The sequence below is a fragment of the Grus americana genome, chromosome 17 (assembly GCF_028858705.1).
Source record: "Grus americana isolate bGruAme1 chromosome 17, bGruAme1.mat, whole genome shotgun sequence".
In the NCBI taxonomy this organism is placed as follows: Eukaryota; Metazoa; Chordata; class Aves; order Gruiformes; family Gruidae; genus Grus; species Grus americana.
In genome coordinates, this window is record NC_072868.1 from 7,440,317 (window position 1) to 7,455,416 (window position 15,100).

Here is a 15,100-nt window from a genome sequence, read left to right on the forward strand (position 1 = left end):
CTTACAGTCACTGTCAGGGTGATGAGCGGCCATATGTATCCCTAGCATTTGATTTAGGAGACTTGTCCTTGATCCAGGTGATGCTTTTGTTTTTATACCTAGTGATATACTTAAGGGAGAAGTAGGTCTGTTATAACCAATAGATTTTTTTCCCCAATTTTCTTCTACTCCTTCAAAAAATAAATAAATCTGAATTAATTATTCTGTCAAGATGATAGACTGGTGCTAAGCAGTGTTCAAAAAGTTGAGTGTAGTGAGTTGTCACTGAAGAAAACGATGACAAAATTGAAAATACTGTATCATTATACAGCCATGTTATACCTTCCTCTCGAATGTAAGTAGTTCTGGTCTATGCTGGATCAAAAAGAGTATGGTGGGCTTTATCTTTCTCTGTATTTTTTTTTAAAGGTCAAAGCTAATTTTTTTTTTTGAGAGCAGAATTTGCCAGCACTTCTCTGCTATCTTTTTCTTTTCTTTCTTTGGCTTGAGAGTACAAGGCAGATCTACACAAAATAACCACAAGTGTCATGGAAAATCAACAGGAAGAAAGTGTTTTCCTCTTCAGTCATTTCATTTATTCTCCTCCTCCTTATTATCAGGTGGCAGAGTTAAAAATAAAAAACTGATACTTTCACATAATGTAGAACTTAACTACAGACCTGACTGCCACAGAATATTTTAGCTGTATTAACTTTCATGGGTTCAAAAAGAAACTTGTAGAGAAGAGAAATCCAGCAGCTGGGAAAACCAGTCCTTTTGAACCAGGAAATTCCTGAGCTGTGAAGTTTGAGAGTATGCTGAAACACATTCATATGCTTACTTTTTTCTTTCTAGGCATTCTACTGGCTTCTGTTGGAGAAAGAACACTGTGCTAGGTAAGTCTTCTGTTTCATATAACTGTCCAGGACTACTTTGATTTATGAGAACTTATCCAGAGAAAACATTGATATTTAGGGGATTAGGAAAAGGGCAAAAATAATTTCAATTCCCTTAGAAAAATAAAGGTATTTTTGTACGTTCTCTATTAATATTGTATATAGTTTGCTCTCCTCCAACTCCCTTAAGCTTGAGGAAATACATGGTGTAACCTGGCCTTGGTATTTATGATAGTTTCTAATGATAATAGGCTTTTGGCGGATCATTAGGCCATTAAAGGATGGAGCTCTTAAGTTGTGGGATGGAGTGGTAGCATCCTGCTGCCTGTCTGCCTTTAGAGGTTTCTTCTTTCTGCAATAACAGATGATGTGAATACTTTGCTTAGAACGGTTCTTTTGAAACACTGGTGATGAAATGAGATTTCTTAGCTAAAGCTGTTTTGGGCCCAAAGTGGATATGATGTTAAGCACTGGTGGGGTTTTGTTTTGTTAGGGTTTTTTTCATAACTTCTGGGGTAACCAATTTAGTCTTCAATACTCAGATTAATGTGTTAAGCTCTCTACCTGTTGCTGCAGAGTAGTGAAACCGATAACTTGTCTCGATGTTCCATTCAGTGGGATTTTGGTCTCAAGAAAGGAAGCACCTTCTTCAGAATAATCTCTTGTGATAAGATCAACCTCTTTGCTTTGCAGTTTAGCAGGTGCCCTGAAACAAAATTCAAGTGAGCTGGCTTGGTTAGAATAAGGTAAGGTTAAAGGAAAATGAAGAAAATGAGAGTGTGGAAGGAAAACCTTTGGAGAATGATCTCTTCAAAGCACAGAAGAGATTGTATTTTGTTTCAGATAGCTGTGTTCATTAAAATGTTACAATTCCTAAGCAGTGATTTGCAGACAGATGATATGCTGAGATAAATAATATGTGGGAGAAATAACTTTTGCTCTTGACTGGATGGAGACAGTCATCTAAGCATATTTTCTGTCATAAATCTACTTGCAATGAAAAAAAAAAGCTAAATCACAGCATTTTTATTCTGTAAGACAGAATTAATGACATCAGACTTGTTTTGTATGCTCTTTCCTTGTGCTCCCTCCATGCTATGCTGTGTTTATCCTGTTATTGTGCATACACTGTTATTTATAGGCCTCATCTATATGAGAATCTAATAAAGTAAGATTCCTACTGGTGAAAGCTCAAGTGCAGGTAAGGTTTTGTAGCTTTCAGAACTTCTAATGTACTGTTAGGTACACTAGAAATGCTTAGCAGGCTTCGAAAAGAAAATATTAAAGCTATGCCATGCCTAGAGACAGTATTAGTAACTTTTCTCCTAATAATTTTGACAAGGCCCAAGAATATAAGATTCTGACTGCGGTGTACCTAAACATAACTTCCCTTTCTTCTAAAAGTTCTGTGTAAGTGTGATGTACTGTAATAGAAGGTCACTTAACTGGACAAATGCAGTGTGGTGTTTACTGACAAGAAAACACATTGAATCAAATATGCTGTATAGCTCATATACTCCAGAAATATATATATACAGAAATGCATGACTGGTGCTAATCAGTTAGTTACCATGTTTGATATGCTTACCAGATGCTAATAGAAAAACCTCCCAGTGCAGAGGTGTGGCTGGATACTAACTTTAAAGCTTAGCATCAAGTTAAACTTTGAATTAAACCACAGAATGACCTGAGAGTCTGGTAAGAGAATGTGAGTTGTTTAAATCATGGTGGATGCATCTTGGATGTTGCATTGACAACAAATGCTCAAACAATGGTTCCCCAGCTCAGGGTTTTATTGAATGTAAGATACAATTCAGTTGGTCTCCTTGTATGGGAACTAAAAATACAATGCATGTAAGAAAAAATAAATAATAATAAAAAATTCAACAGCTCTATCCTGGCATTTCTTCCAGTGCACTATATAAAAATACATAAAATTGCTTCCTAATGTTGTGAAACTACACAAGTACTTAGCCATTTATCTGCAAACAAGGAAGCAACTGGATCTGAAACAAAACATTACAAATGGTTTTGGCACTTGAAGGGGAAGGATGTGATCCCTTCTTCTGTTTTTGGCAGTCACTGACCTCTTGTACTAACTTCCAGAATGGCTGCAAATCTTCCTAAAATTACTTGGAATTTCTATGCTAATGATGATAGTGTCATTTTGGAGACTTCTGCAGATAAACATCAGTGTTTGAGAAGCCATTTGTATAAAAACTTTCATGAGCAAAACTGATTTTTCTGCCTGTTGCAGAAATCTTAGGGAGCTTAGTGTGAGACTTGTTGAAAAATGTCTTTTTAATGAAAGCGAAGGTAATGCTTCTTTAATAGAACATTAGAAAAACTAAAAGCATAAGGTTTCTATGCAATGGAAATTCTTTGTAAAGAACAGAAAAGTTTGGACAAAAAAAAAATCTAGAGGGCATTATTCAAAAGCACACTGCTTTTTCTCATACATTAGGGGCAGGGGAAGAATCATCCTTGATGACAGGAATTAATGTTGTGGTCAGGAAAACGTCCTTTGTGACCAGTAAACATGGGAGTATTAATGGATGTATGCAAAATGTAAAGAGTATGTGAGATTAATAAAACATACCTGCTTAAATCAGTACCAAAAAGAATGTGGTAATACATCTTAAAATTAAGACAAAGTAGGATCAATTGTAAAGTACTCTCTTGTCTCAGCCCATTGTTATAATGGTACCAGTTTATCATTGGGCTGCAGTACATAGTTCTCTGATGACAGTGTTTTACTGAAAATCACAGAGAAGTGATGCTAGCATCAATCCAAACACTGCAAATAAAGTTAGAGCGGGTTTTATTCAGTCAAGTCTTGAAGGTCTCAGGATAAGAGATTCCACAGGCTGTCTGGAACTAGTTCCTGTGTTCAACCACTACCTGAAAACTGAAGTTTAACTTGTTGCAGGTAGTAAAGCTTGCCTCTTGCCCTTTTGTTGTAGGCCTCAGAGGAAATTCTGTGACTCTCCAGTCTATAATATCTCTCTAGGTTCTTTTGGTTTTTGGTGTAGCGTTGAACAAATACACAAATCTTTGGGTTTTTTCCTCCTCCATTTTAGCTTAATTTTTAAATAATTGACCCTTGAAATCTAAGATTTGAGTCTACCAGTGATGTACAAAATAACATTATAGCTTTCAGTTTTCTGCAGTAAATTTTAGCAGATGCTCTGCGTTATAACCATTGGTACACAGTGAATGGACAACATCTGAAATATAACAAGATAACCTGACTGTACTGTGGAGAGACAAATTAACCTGATTTGGGAGTGATTCTATTCTGCCTTTATTTTGCAGTTTAACTGAAGGTACTCTACTAAGCTCTGGTCGCTATGAATATGGAATATAGTAAGGTATATGAAAAAAATAGAGGAAGGGGGATTTTTAACTAATGAAATGGTCAGATTTATTGGTATACTATAGATAGACAACTGTCACTTCAAATTTTGAATGGTAAGCATTTGTGTTGAACACCTCTTGCAGCCATACTTAAGTGTACCTGTGTACACTCTCAAACTTAATCAGATTTTAATTACAGCATTGAGCTAGGAACCTTTCTGTATTTCAAGGTCAAACTGTGTTTTAGCAATGTCACTTTTGTGTTAAGTAGCTATACCTTATTCCTTACAATGAAGTAAATTGTATATAAGCAGTGATACTATGCGTGGAAAACAAACTATTTTGATTTCCTTTCTTCAGTAACTTCCTTTGGTTTTAGTCTCTGATCTTGTACGCTCAAATTTGAGAGTCTAGTTATGTCAAAACCTCAAGAAACTTAATAAAAGGCCTGTTAATGATTATTAGATCAGAGGATAACAAGGTCTAATTTTAAAAGCAAAGAGGATGTGTGCTTGTCAATAAATTTAAAAAAATAATCTATTTTAGTAGCCTGATAAAGAGACACCAAATAGAATTCTCAAAAGCACCCTGACACACCAGGCACTTAACTCCCATTGAAGCCAATGTGTGTGAGTCTGTGCACATGTAATATGGAAGCCCCTAATGGGTAGCTGCCTTCCCCTCTGCCCTCTCCCCATAGCACTCAAACACTTTTTCAGAATATGAATCTACGTTTTTAAAATGGTAATGTATCTAAAGCTTTGATTAAAATTAGTTGTTTTACAGTCTAAAATAATATATTTATTGACATTAATCCTATAGCTTAGTTCTTGTGCAAACACATGAATAAATGTCTGTAAGTACAGCATCTGCTGACTAGCAAAATGTGCCTAAGGCAAGTCGACGGGATTTATGGATTAGATTTCTTTCCCGCTCATGTGTTCCTCCTTATTGATAGGTGTAAATATTTCCAGCAGTTAAATCAGTGATTTAAATGCCAGTTTAAAGTCTGCTCTAAATGAATACTCTTAATGGGAAGCTGCTATCTGTCATAATCAAGACAGTATGTATTGGTGGTATTTACCCTTCCTAGGAAAAAGCCCCTGTGTCCTAATTTGAATGTCACTGAAACTCCCTACATACTCACATTGGGCAAAGGCCAAGTTAGGATACAGTCCTTGAGGGTTCAGTTCTCCATTTATGAGACTGTTATCTATTACAGTATGTAAAGCAAACATGGTTGCTGAAATAATAATGCACTTTGGAGTTGATACAACAGACAAGAGTAAGTCTATAGCAGTCTTTTCTGTGAACTGATGGGTGCCAGTCCCACATAGTCTAATAAGCAGTTACACAGCGATGTTCTTCATTATGTGCAACAAGGGTTAAAGAAGTGCTGAGAGTTGGAGTTGACAATACTATTTTAAGATTTTTTGAATGACCTCACAACCTTAGTATTTTCAGTGTAACTTTTTGCATGCCTTTAAAAAGCATATGGAAAAAGAGTGCAATTTGCCATAAGGAAATTTCTGCTCTATTTGCCAGCAAGGTTGTCATCTGGAATCCCACAAAGCAAATCGACACCACTTTGGTCACTGGACTGAGTATGCTTCCTACACGGGCTAGCCACTAGAGGGGCAGAAGCGTTCATTGTCTTTTAGCACCACTAGCCCAGAACTCCATCTGCGGTTTCAACCAGGATCTTGAACTGGGGGGGCGGGAAGGGAGGCATTTGCTAAGTCCTTGATCCTACTGCTGCCTCATGTTTTGTGGATGCTGTGTATGGGTGGGGCAGTATAACCTAGAAAAACGTCCCTCTTCACCTACTGTATTGCCAGGCACTTTAACTGCTTCGTAGCTGTCAGGTTTATAGAGAAGCTGCTCTTGGTCTTTATGATACAGTGATAAAGCATGTGCTATCCTGTCAGTATGGAGAAGCTGTGCAGCGACAAAGCTTACTTGGTTAGATAAAATACTTGAGGGTCTTGGCAAGTGGTTTAAAACAAAACTGAGCATGTTCAAAGACTTCAAAGGCACTTACTGTCTGTACACATAATCTTCATTGGAGCAGCAAGATGAAGTTTAGCTTGGTCAGAGATTTGATCCATTTCTCTTCTAAAGCTGTAACTTCTCAGACTGAATAAAAGGTTATATGTTGTTCAACTGAATTCTCCACTCTGTTTTTAAATGTCTGAACCAATTTTATGCAAGTCTTCCACCAAAAGTAGTTCTGAGGGGTGTGAGAGACAGTCATTAAAGAATTAGAACAGGCTTCTGTGATGGAAAATGTTAGGCATCCTTAACCACAGATGTAGCTGTGCCTGCATAGGTAATGATATACTTTAGTGTATTTTTCTATTTCAGGCAAAGATGCCCACCTGAAACCAGCAATGCTCTTTTTAGTGCACCGGTTTGTCAAAATTAACTTTCATTCAGTAGATCCTCCTAATTTTAGCCTAGTATGAAACTTTAGTTGCAATGTTGGGTGTGTCAAGGCTGTTTTAAAGATGAAGTATACTAAATTGTGTGTGTGTGTGTGTGTGTTCACAAATAAAGTCACTGGGGCCCCTTTCCTAGACTAATAGATGCCCTTGTGGAAATGTCTGTTGGTGTGCGGTTTTAAATGTTTTTCAGCAATCCATTCCTGCTCCCCTTACCCCCCCAGTTAGGTACTCCAAATTGTAGAATCTTTATTTGTACACCCAAACCACAAAAAATAATGCGCTCTCTTATTTGGTATGGGTCTTATTTTCATGATCTGTAAGCTTTAACTGTGCCTGGGAATGGAAGAAACTACATCTGTTTGGCCTCATGCATAATGCAAATGTGGCAGGTTTTAAAAATAACTTTTAAAATATCCTTAGAATTACAGGTGAACACAGCTAATTTCTAATTGGTTTTGTAAACAATATAGTCTCCAGAAACTGGAAAAATGCATGCTGTAGACTTGCATGCAGAAAGAGCTTGCATACTTTCCTGAAATAGGTTTTTTCCTAAAGGGCTGCAGAATAGGACACAGTGTAGATTGGGTGGAGCCTCAGAGTCTCAGTAGGACTGAGACATGCTGTTAATTCAAGGGCAGTCTCTTATTAGCTTCATGAGCTGCATAATAAAATATAGTAAAAAAAAAAAAAGTACATTTTCAGCAAATTGCATAAAGTTTAGTAAAGGGTCCTCAAAATTATTAATTTTTTACAGACATGCTGGTGCATCATTGTGAATCTCTTTTGCTTGAAAACATGATTATACAAATTCAGGCTTTAGTTAATGGTTACTTATGTGGTGATCTAGTAAACACTTCTAAATATTACTCAAGTTTTGTAATTAGTGTATTTTTGGAGACAGTGTTAGAAATTGCTAATGTCGTCTTCCCATCCCCCAGCTTTTGAGCTCAGAGGAGTCTAGTTTGCTTGCAGCTGCAGTGGTAGGCATCTTTCAGGAAGTGACCTTGGCTTGTATTAATCAAATTCAGAACACACAGAAAAGCTTCTTGGTAACATGCTGACTTGATGTAAAATTTTATAGCATCCATTTTCTTTTAAAATGAGGCCATCTTATAAAAAGGGAATTTATTTATGATATCTCAATTTAAAGGAATTTCTCTAAAATGATATGGTATTTAGAAAAGGTAAAACAACAAAACCAAACTCTCTTTTTACTGAGAGGAAAATAGCTTTTTATATATGTAATTAAATCTTAAGTTACTACTGGCAAAACTATTTTAGCCTAGCTAAACTATGAAAATACAGTGTTACTTGATAGCATTTTCACTGGTGTCTTACCATGTTTGAACTAGAGTAGAAAAGCTTGGTAGTAGGGCGTAATTTCAATCAGCAAAGATTCTCATGATGTCTTTAACCTTCTGACTTGATGTATTTTAATCTCTTACTGCATCTTTTGTTAGCAGCTCTCAGGGCATTAAACTTAACCTCATAGTAGCTGTACTGAGCTGCTATGCCTATTTGCGTAGATTGAGAAAGGAATCTACCTGTGCTTGTTCAAGAAATCTGTTTGACCTTGCCCACCAGCTGGAAATTGTTTTTCATTGGCTTCTCTTAAATTGAGTAGTTGACTATTCCTAAAGCAGGTTTTAAGAGTTTTGCATGACTATCTTCTTGCCCAAACTATTTTGTGAATTGAGTTAACAAAAAGATTGTTGGCAGTACTTTCAGCTGGCATAGCTGTTTGTAAGAGTATCTGTCTTTCTCCTTCCTTGGGACCTACAGAGAGAGCTGAGACCAGAATGTCTTTTATCATTACAAAGTGCTGTGAAAGCCTTTAAGGTTCTGTGTAAGATAACTTGCCAATTTTCAAACTGCATCTTTCTGGAGAATTAGTAATAGCTGCCACCTGACTGTTTTTTCCCCTTAGGTTGTCATCATGTGCATTATCTTGAACAATCTACCATCTGGTTGATTTCAGAGTTTGGAAAACTGAGTTGTACTTTAACTGGCATCTTCAGCATAAATTTCTTCTGCGTGTCGATGGCATATTTTAGTCATTTTACCTCTTCACAATTATATTCAGACTCTTGTCATTCTTTCTGCCATGTGTGGGAGATCTGAGTATGCTAACATACATGTTCTCCAGTGTTTCCTGACTTGGCTGCTGTCTGTTTTGGAATGATTTAATTCTATGTTGTTTACCTTGCAAATGTATGCAATGACTTGCCATTCTACTTGGTATCAAGTCAGAGTTGTTAATCATTCACTTCAAGATCCCAGTGTAACCCTACCCCTTTCTGCTGTGTTGAACATACTCTTAGGTTACTTTGCTAATGAATTTGCCTTAACTGCATACATGTTTTATACACTTTTCTTCATGCTGCCTCATATTAGATTGTATGTTATTGCACCAAACTGAGAACTGTTCATCCACATCTTCACTTAGAGTGCTTTGGTCCTCTTTCCTTGTAGTCTGCAGGGCCAATGGAGAGGTGATAAATCTGTTGCTCTCTGTGCTTAAGTGTAGTTGACACTGACTTTCCAAGATCAAGTGGATACCAAATGACAATCATAGATTGTGTCATTCAGTATTTGCTGTCATCAGCATTTTCATTAATCTCCCAGAAAATAAAACTGGTCTCAGCACAGATTTTGGGATACCCCACCATGGACTGATTCACTGAGTCAGTAGTCCACAAGATGAAACTATATTGCTAGGGATGATATTTTGAGTCTGGAGAACTTGTAGTAATTCTCGCCATTAAAATTTTAAACCAGAACTAACGATTAGGAAACAACAGAACCTGGAACCACTGATGGAGAACTGAGGCATACAGTAGAACAAGAAGTCTGTTCTATGTTCTTCCCCTAGTTCTGTAATCTTAAAATGAGTGAAGACTAAGATGCGTCTTGTCTTTTTCCATGCCAAAGCAAGACAATTTATGAATGTCTCATGTCCAGACCATTTTCTACTTCTGTGGCTAGGTATTATTTGTTTTCCTGTGCAAGCCTGTGAAGAGCTGAGCATTTTTGTACCTAATTTGTACCAAAAATTCAGTGCCCATCCGTCTTGGGGTAGATGGAGAATGACTTGTTTTGAAGTCAACATCTTGAAGCAGAGTATTATTAATGGTACTGTGGGGACAGTGTGCAGCAGTACTCCTTGGGCTGCCCAGCCTTATACCAGAGCAATGCCATTCCGTGTTTGACAAGAAGCAAATCAAATCACTGCAGCTCTGGAGTGCGCATTCGGAATCCTTTCCGACAATTCTGTGCTGGTGTTCTCCCTCCCTCTCTTTTCGCAAGGTCAGTCTTTCCTGTTTGCCAGCACGATCTCGCTGCTGTCACGGCTCCATAGTTCAGTGCTGCTTTGATACTGCCTAGTATCAGCCTTACCCCTTAGATTACTGAACTGGTTTTCAACTGAAATGGGGGTTAAGGGCACCCACTTCTGCAGCTCTTCTGACTCACTGACATACTGCTTCTGCACAGCTCCTGCTCCTTCTTACATCCATGCTAAAAGAAACGCTCAACTCGCGGGAGGCTGCTGGGGGTGGCTCTGTTATGTACGTTGCTCGAAGGGAAGGCGGGGAGAGGGCCTTTTCTGCCTCAGCCGGCTCCTCCGGTGGGTGCGGTGGGAGCCGCGCTGGCTGCCCGGCTGCCCCGCTGCCGGCCTGGCCGGGCCGCAAGGAGTTAAGGACCGTGCTGCCGCCCGCGGTTCTGTCTGGAGCCGCCGCGTTCTCATTGGTTGCGAAAAGGTGAAATTGAAACCACGGTAAACTTTTGACCCTGTAGCAGTTCTTGTGGAACGCCTTCCCCTTGCCAAGAGCAGAGGGCTTTTTCCCCCCCTTTTCCTGTATTTATTCTCTGTGATCGTGCCGTGCCGCATGCAGCCCCTCCAAGGGAGGGGGAGGACAAGCACAAGCAAGTAGTTTGCGTGTCCAGCTAACGGTAAAGCTGGAATATGTCTTAACTGCTAGTGCCAGCTATCTTCTAAAACTCTGATCAGTAAACAAGTATGAGTCCATTTTTCAACTTCCAAGATGGCTTTTGTGTGGTTAAAAAAAAAAACAACAAACCAACAAAAAGCAACCGCCAAATTGATGCTGACTATCATGGCTAATTAGAAAGTGGGGAAGGGAGGATGAGTCATCAGGCACGCTGGCTGCAGTGAGCTCTGCTGCTTAATAAACGTGGTGGTTTTGTAAAGATTGAAGTGGTTTCTCCGTACTGAAATCCGAGGTAGAAATGTCTCATTATTACTACTTCGTATGTTGGTGTATTAAATACATATTTACCTAACTGTAACTGTTTCTCTATTCTTCTGTATCTTCTTTAAACAAAAGAATATATAATGTTTGGCGTGGGAGACAAGTACTGCCAGCTGAACTTCATTGCCAACTTGCCAAGTGTCAGGGGCCCATGGTAGCCGATGTTATGAATTTTCATTTGGGTAGGGTGACTAACAAATTCTGGACCTAATTAGAGTGTGTGTGTCACTTACATGCTATGCGGAGTTTGTCACAAAAAAAATCGAAAATATCTGTGGTCGAGAAAATTCACCTTCCCTCTGTAGCTTTGCCAAACCAGACAAATTAAAGCAGCATTACGTTTTCAATGAAGTATGAATACGAGATTTAGTTAATCCACGTTTCTTTCCCCTTAAACCTCTCTGTCTTTTCCCTGACAAAAGAATAGCTGACTTGGTTACTTTAATGCATCAGCTGCCATTTTCTCCCTCCCCCACTCCCAGGCACAGGTATCGGCCTGCTGTTCTTGCTGGAACATTAAACTTACTGAATGTTAAGTGCCACTTAATCAAGGAGTCACTCAGCACCTTAGAGATAACATTCAAAACTCTTCCTCAACAAAGAAACTTGATTCCTGACTACTTCAACCTGATGTTTTCACCTCTCCAGTGGCTCGCTCTTGCAAATAGTTTAATCAGATTTTTACAGCGTATTCATTTTCCTAATGAGAGATTAGGGTGGGGAGGAACCCTCAACTGCTGTGATTTGGATTTGTGTAAAAATTTAGTTCAATAAGAGAGCGGTAGTTAAGAACCATTTAGTTTACAGTAGCATTAGTATAGTAGGACAAGATCGTGAAGGTTCGGCGTTGGCTGCTCTCAAGAGTGCTGCCGTTCTCGCTGCAGTTTTATCTGGGAAGCGAGAGAGTCTCCCAAAGCATTGCCAGCAGCATCGAGGGAACAATGAATATAATATGATTAATAGCAGATCCCCTGCCCCCTCTTGTGTGCAATTCTCCTTGCAACTGCAAAAGAAGCATGCGCTTGTAATGATAGTTGGTGGCCTCCCTGTTTGTTCCAGCTAGTGTTCCCAAGCAGCAGCTATTCTACAGTTTATTTTTCCCCACTCCCTGTGATTCTTTGTTCTGTCCTCCCTGCGCCTGTGTGCGTCCTGTCTGTTTCTCATTGTGCCTTTCATGGCAGTTCGTCTGCCTTCACGTTGGAGCTGCACTGAGGCTGCAAATCATATTGCCTATCACAGTGAAACGGAATAAATGCTCTTCTAAAGGAAAGAATGAGTAACAACTGCTGGAAACTAAGAATCATTTGTGAACTCTACATCTGAAGTGTCATTTAAATGTCTCTATCTGAAAGGCTTCTCTTGAACAGTTGCATGATTGCGTTGTAGTAACATTGGGTGTACGTGCCTTTTAGCATTAGAAATTGGTGATCTCTAAAAATATTACTGCATGTGCTAGTGGTAGGGTGGGAAACTGGCAAAAAATGAACACTGACTCTCAAGATAAAGAAACACAAACTTCACCAGATTTGTAAATCCTATGACTTCAAAGTATCCTGCTTGGAGGGAGTGTTATTGAAGACTATTATAAAGAGCTAACTGCTGATCGTGAGAAAATCACTAGTTTAACCTTTACTTTTAATGAAAATGGCCAGAAAGAGGGATATCTGGGATACTGTCAGTGCATTTTGTAACCAAAAAGCATTAAATGAGCAGTCGCAAACTGAAAACAAATAGAGTTCTATACTGTTTTATTCTGTGTGTTTATTCAGAGTAGCTTTTGAGGTTGGTTATATCTGCCTGGTTTCCTCAGGGGTGAATTGTGATCTGCTGCTTTGGAGCTGCCCTTTTAGAATTTTCTCCCTCCACCAAGATTTCCAAACTGTGAATGAGAAATTTAAAAAGAAGTTCATGCCAAGGTGAAGTTCATCTATCTGTTGTCTAGAGTAAGCAGTTCCTCTTGTCATGTTTTACTGAAGGAGGGAAAGATGATTTAGAGAAAATTCTAGAGCACAACCTCTCAATTTGGAAAATTACTTTATATTCCAAAACTCATCAGTACGTCTATTGTGTGCTTCAAATTTCTGCTGGCTTATTTCCCCTCAGTCTACTGGCTTTGATCATGGAGTTGTATGGTGAGCTGGACTCTGGCATCTAGTGTTAAAGCTCGCCACTTCCTCCTAAATCATCTAACTCATGTTGGCACAAATGATGCTGAAAAAGAGTAGACTTGTAGTAGTTGGAACTTACATTTTTGTTTTTAAAACATTACTATTGTATCTCTATCTTCTCTGCTTTTATTTCTATTTCAGTTGGTGATGAAACTTACTATTTGCAGTCCAAGTGTTTCATCAAGGGATGAAATAAGCAGCCTTTTCTCTGCTTCTTCCTCAATAGGTTCACCTCAAAGCTGTCCTGTCTGCATCCTTGTTGCAGATCTCCAGTGATGAGTGAACTCTTGGTCCTCTAGTGGGTTGGGTTTCTGGAATGTAAATCCCTCTTTGAAGAGCTGTGTTAGATATGGAAACATAACTTTTCTTAGAAAATACATTGATCAGATCTAGGTGTCCTCAAAACACTTTCAACCAATTTTCAGGTCCAGTTTTGCTCTAGCCTTCGAGCTGGTTTATAGCAGCAACTTCTTAAAAGACAGTAAAAAAAAAAAAAAATCAATGTATTCATTCTCTCATCTTCCCTGCCAGTATCATAATTTTTGTAAGTTCTCTTACATGCCATCAGGATGTAGCAAGATGAATAGATGCAAAAAATTGTAAGCTGCAGACATGTTGATTCCCTTAAGCATATGTGTACACACACAGAGTCTTGTTTCTCTGGCGCTAGAGTTCAGGAATCAGTGGCTAAGAAATCTTTTTTTTTTCTTTTTTTCTTTTTTTTCCCTTTTAACATACAAAACTATGTAGAAAGCATGGTGTTTTTCAGATAGAACAAAGTGGCATGATCTCAGTGAGGCAGACCTCCTGCTGAGTTGTGTTTCACCTCCCGCACTTTCTTGAAAATGCGGTAAATACAGAGATTGCCTTCTATAGCTGAAAGGACTTCATGCATTTGTAATCTCTGTAGGTTGCATTATCCACGCAGCTGTTGCTCATAAATGTTTCTGGGTTGTTCTAGGTTGTTCCTAGCTTCTCTTGTAAGCTGAATTCTTCTCAGGCCACGGGGACAGTAAACGGTAGCTTTCCTTAGGGATTTCTACTGAAGCAGCAGACCCAGATATTTACTCAGCAGTCTTTTTAGAAGAGTCTGCTTTATTTCCAGTACAGTTTAAAACTGGTTTTAGATTGTTGGGTAGGGGTCTTGGGGTGGGGTAGGACAGGATTGCCTAAAGAAATTCTACATGCTAATGTAGAACCCTCTCTGCCATTCACATTCAGATTTTTTGTGTGTTCTGGAAAGCTCTTCTTATCTATCCTATTTTGTCATTAGCTCCGATTTCTCTAAACTTTCCTTCTGGTGTTTATTGAACATATAGTACTTGTCCTTCAGGATGATAATCATTATAACCTATCTGGGTATTTCTTAAAACAGTACATGAATTTAAAATAGTAGAGAGACCACATCCTTGAACAGATGGAGGAAGAAAAACAAGATTGGCTGAAGTGCTCCATAACTGTTGCATTCGCTCATTTGTGGTATGTAGTTGTCCTTATAATAATCTACTGAAGTCTAGATCTGGAAAGCTAAGACAACAAAAAGGGTCAACACTACACTTTGTGGTATCAAAAATCCTTCATGATGTATACTGCCCATTGTTCACTCTCTCCAATCAGATGGCAGTAGAAACGCATAGTTTTCTTCAAGATAAGTAAATTAAAACCACAATACAATAATCCTTATAATAATAATAATACTGTAATTTTACAGTAGACAGTTTTAGTTCTCAAGGTCCAAATAGGGAATGTCCTGATAAATCAAGGATCTGACAAATATAAATAGATTCAAAGCAAAAATTATTTGCCAGCAAAAACGGTGTCTCTTGTCTTACTGGCTCCACATGCTATTGTAGTCTACTGGCAATGACACTGTGAAAATAGAAGATGAGTGTTTTTCATTTTGGATGTTTCTACTTACACATATTATCATTTCCAGCACTAGAACAGACAACTGTAAACATTCTTTCATAACAAACCTCAGGGCT

At 38.5% G+C, this 15,100-nt stretch overlaps 1 protein-coding gene across 13 annotated transcripts in view; it reads left to right on the forward strand.

Annotated features, from left to right (window-relative positions):
- NCOA3 (nuclear receptor coactivator 3) overlaps window positions 1-15,100 on the forward strand; it is an 84,691-nt gene that overhangs the window by 18,624 nt on the left and 50,967 nt on the right. For all 13 annotated transcript variants that reach the window (XR_008579614.1, XM_054845128.1, XM_054845127.1 and 10 more), the window contains exon 2: window positions 835-875. The gene's annotated coding sequence lies outside the window, so the exon portion shown is untranslated. The remainder of the gene's footprint in view (window positions 1-834; window positions 876-15,100) is intronic.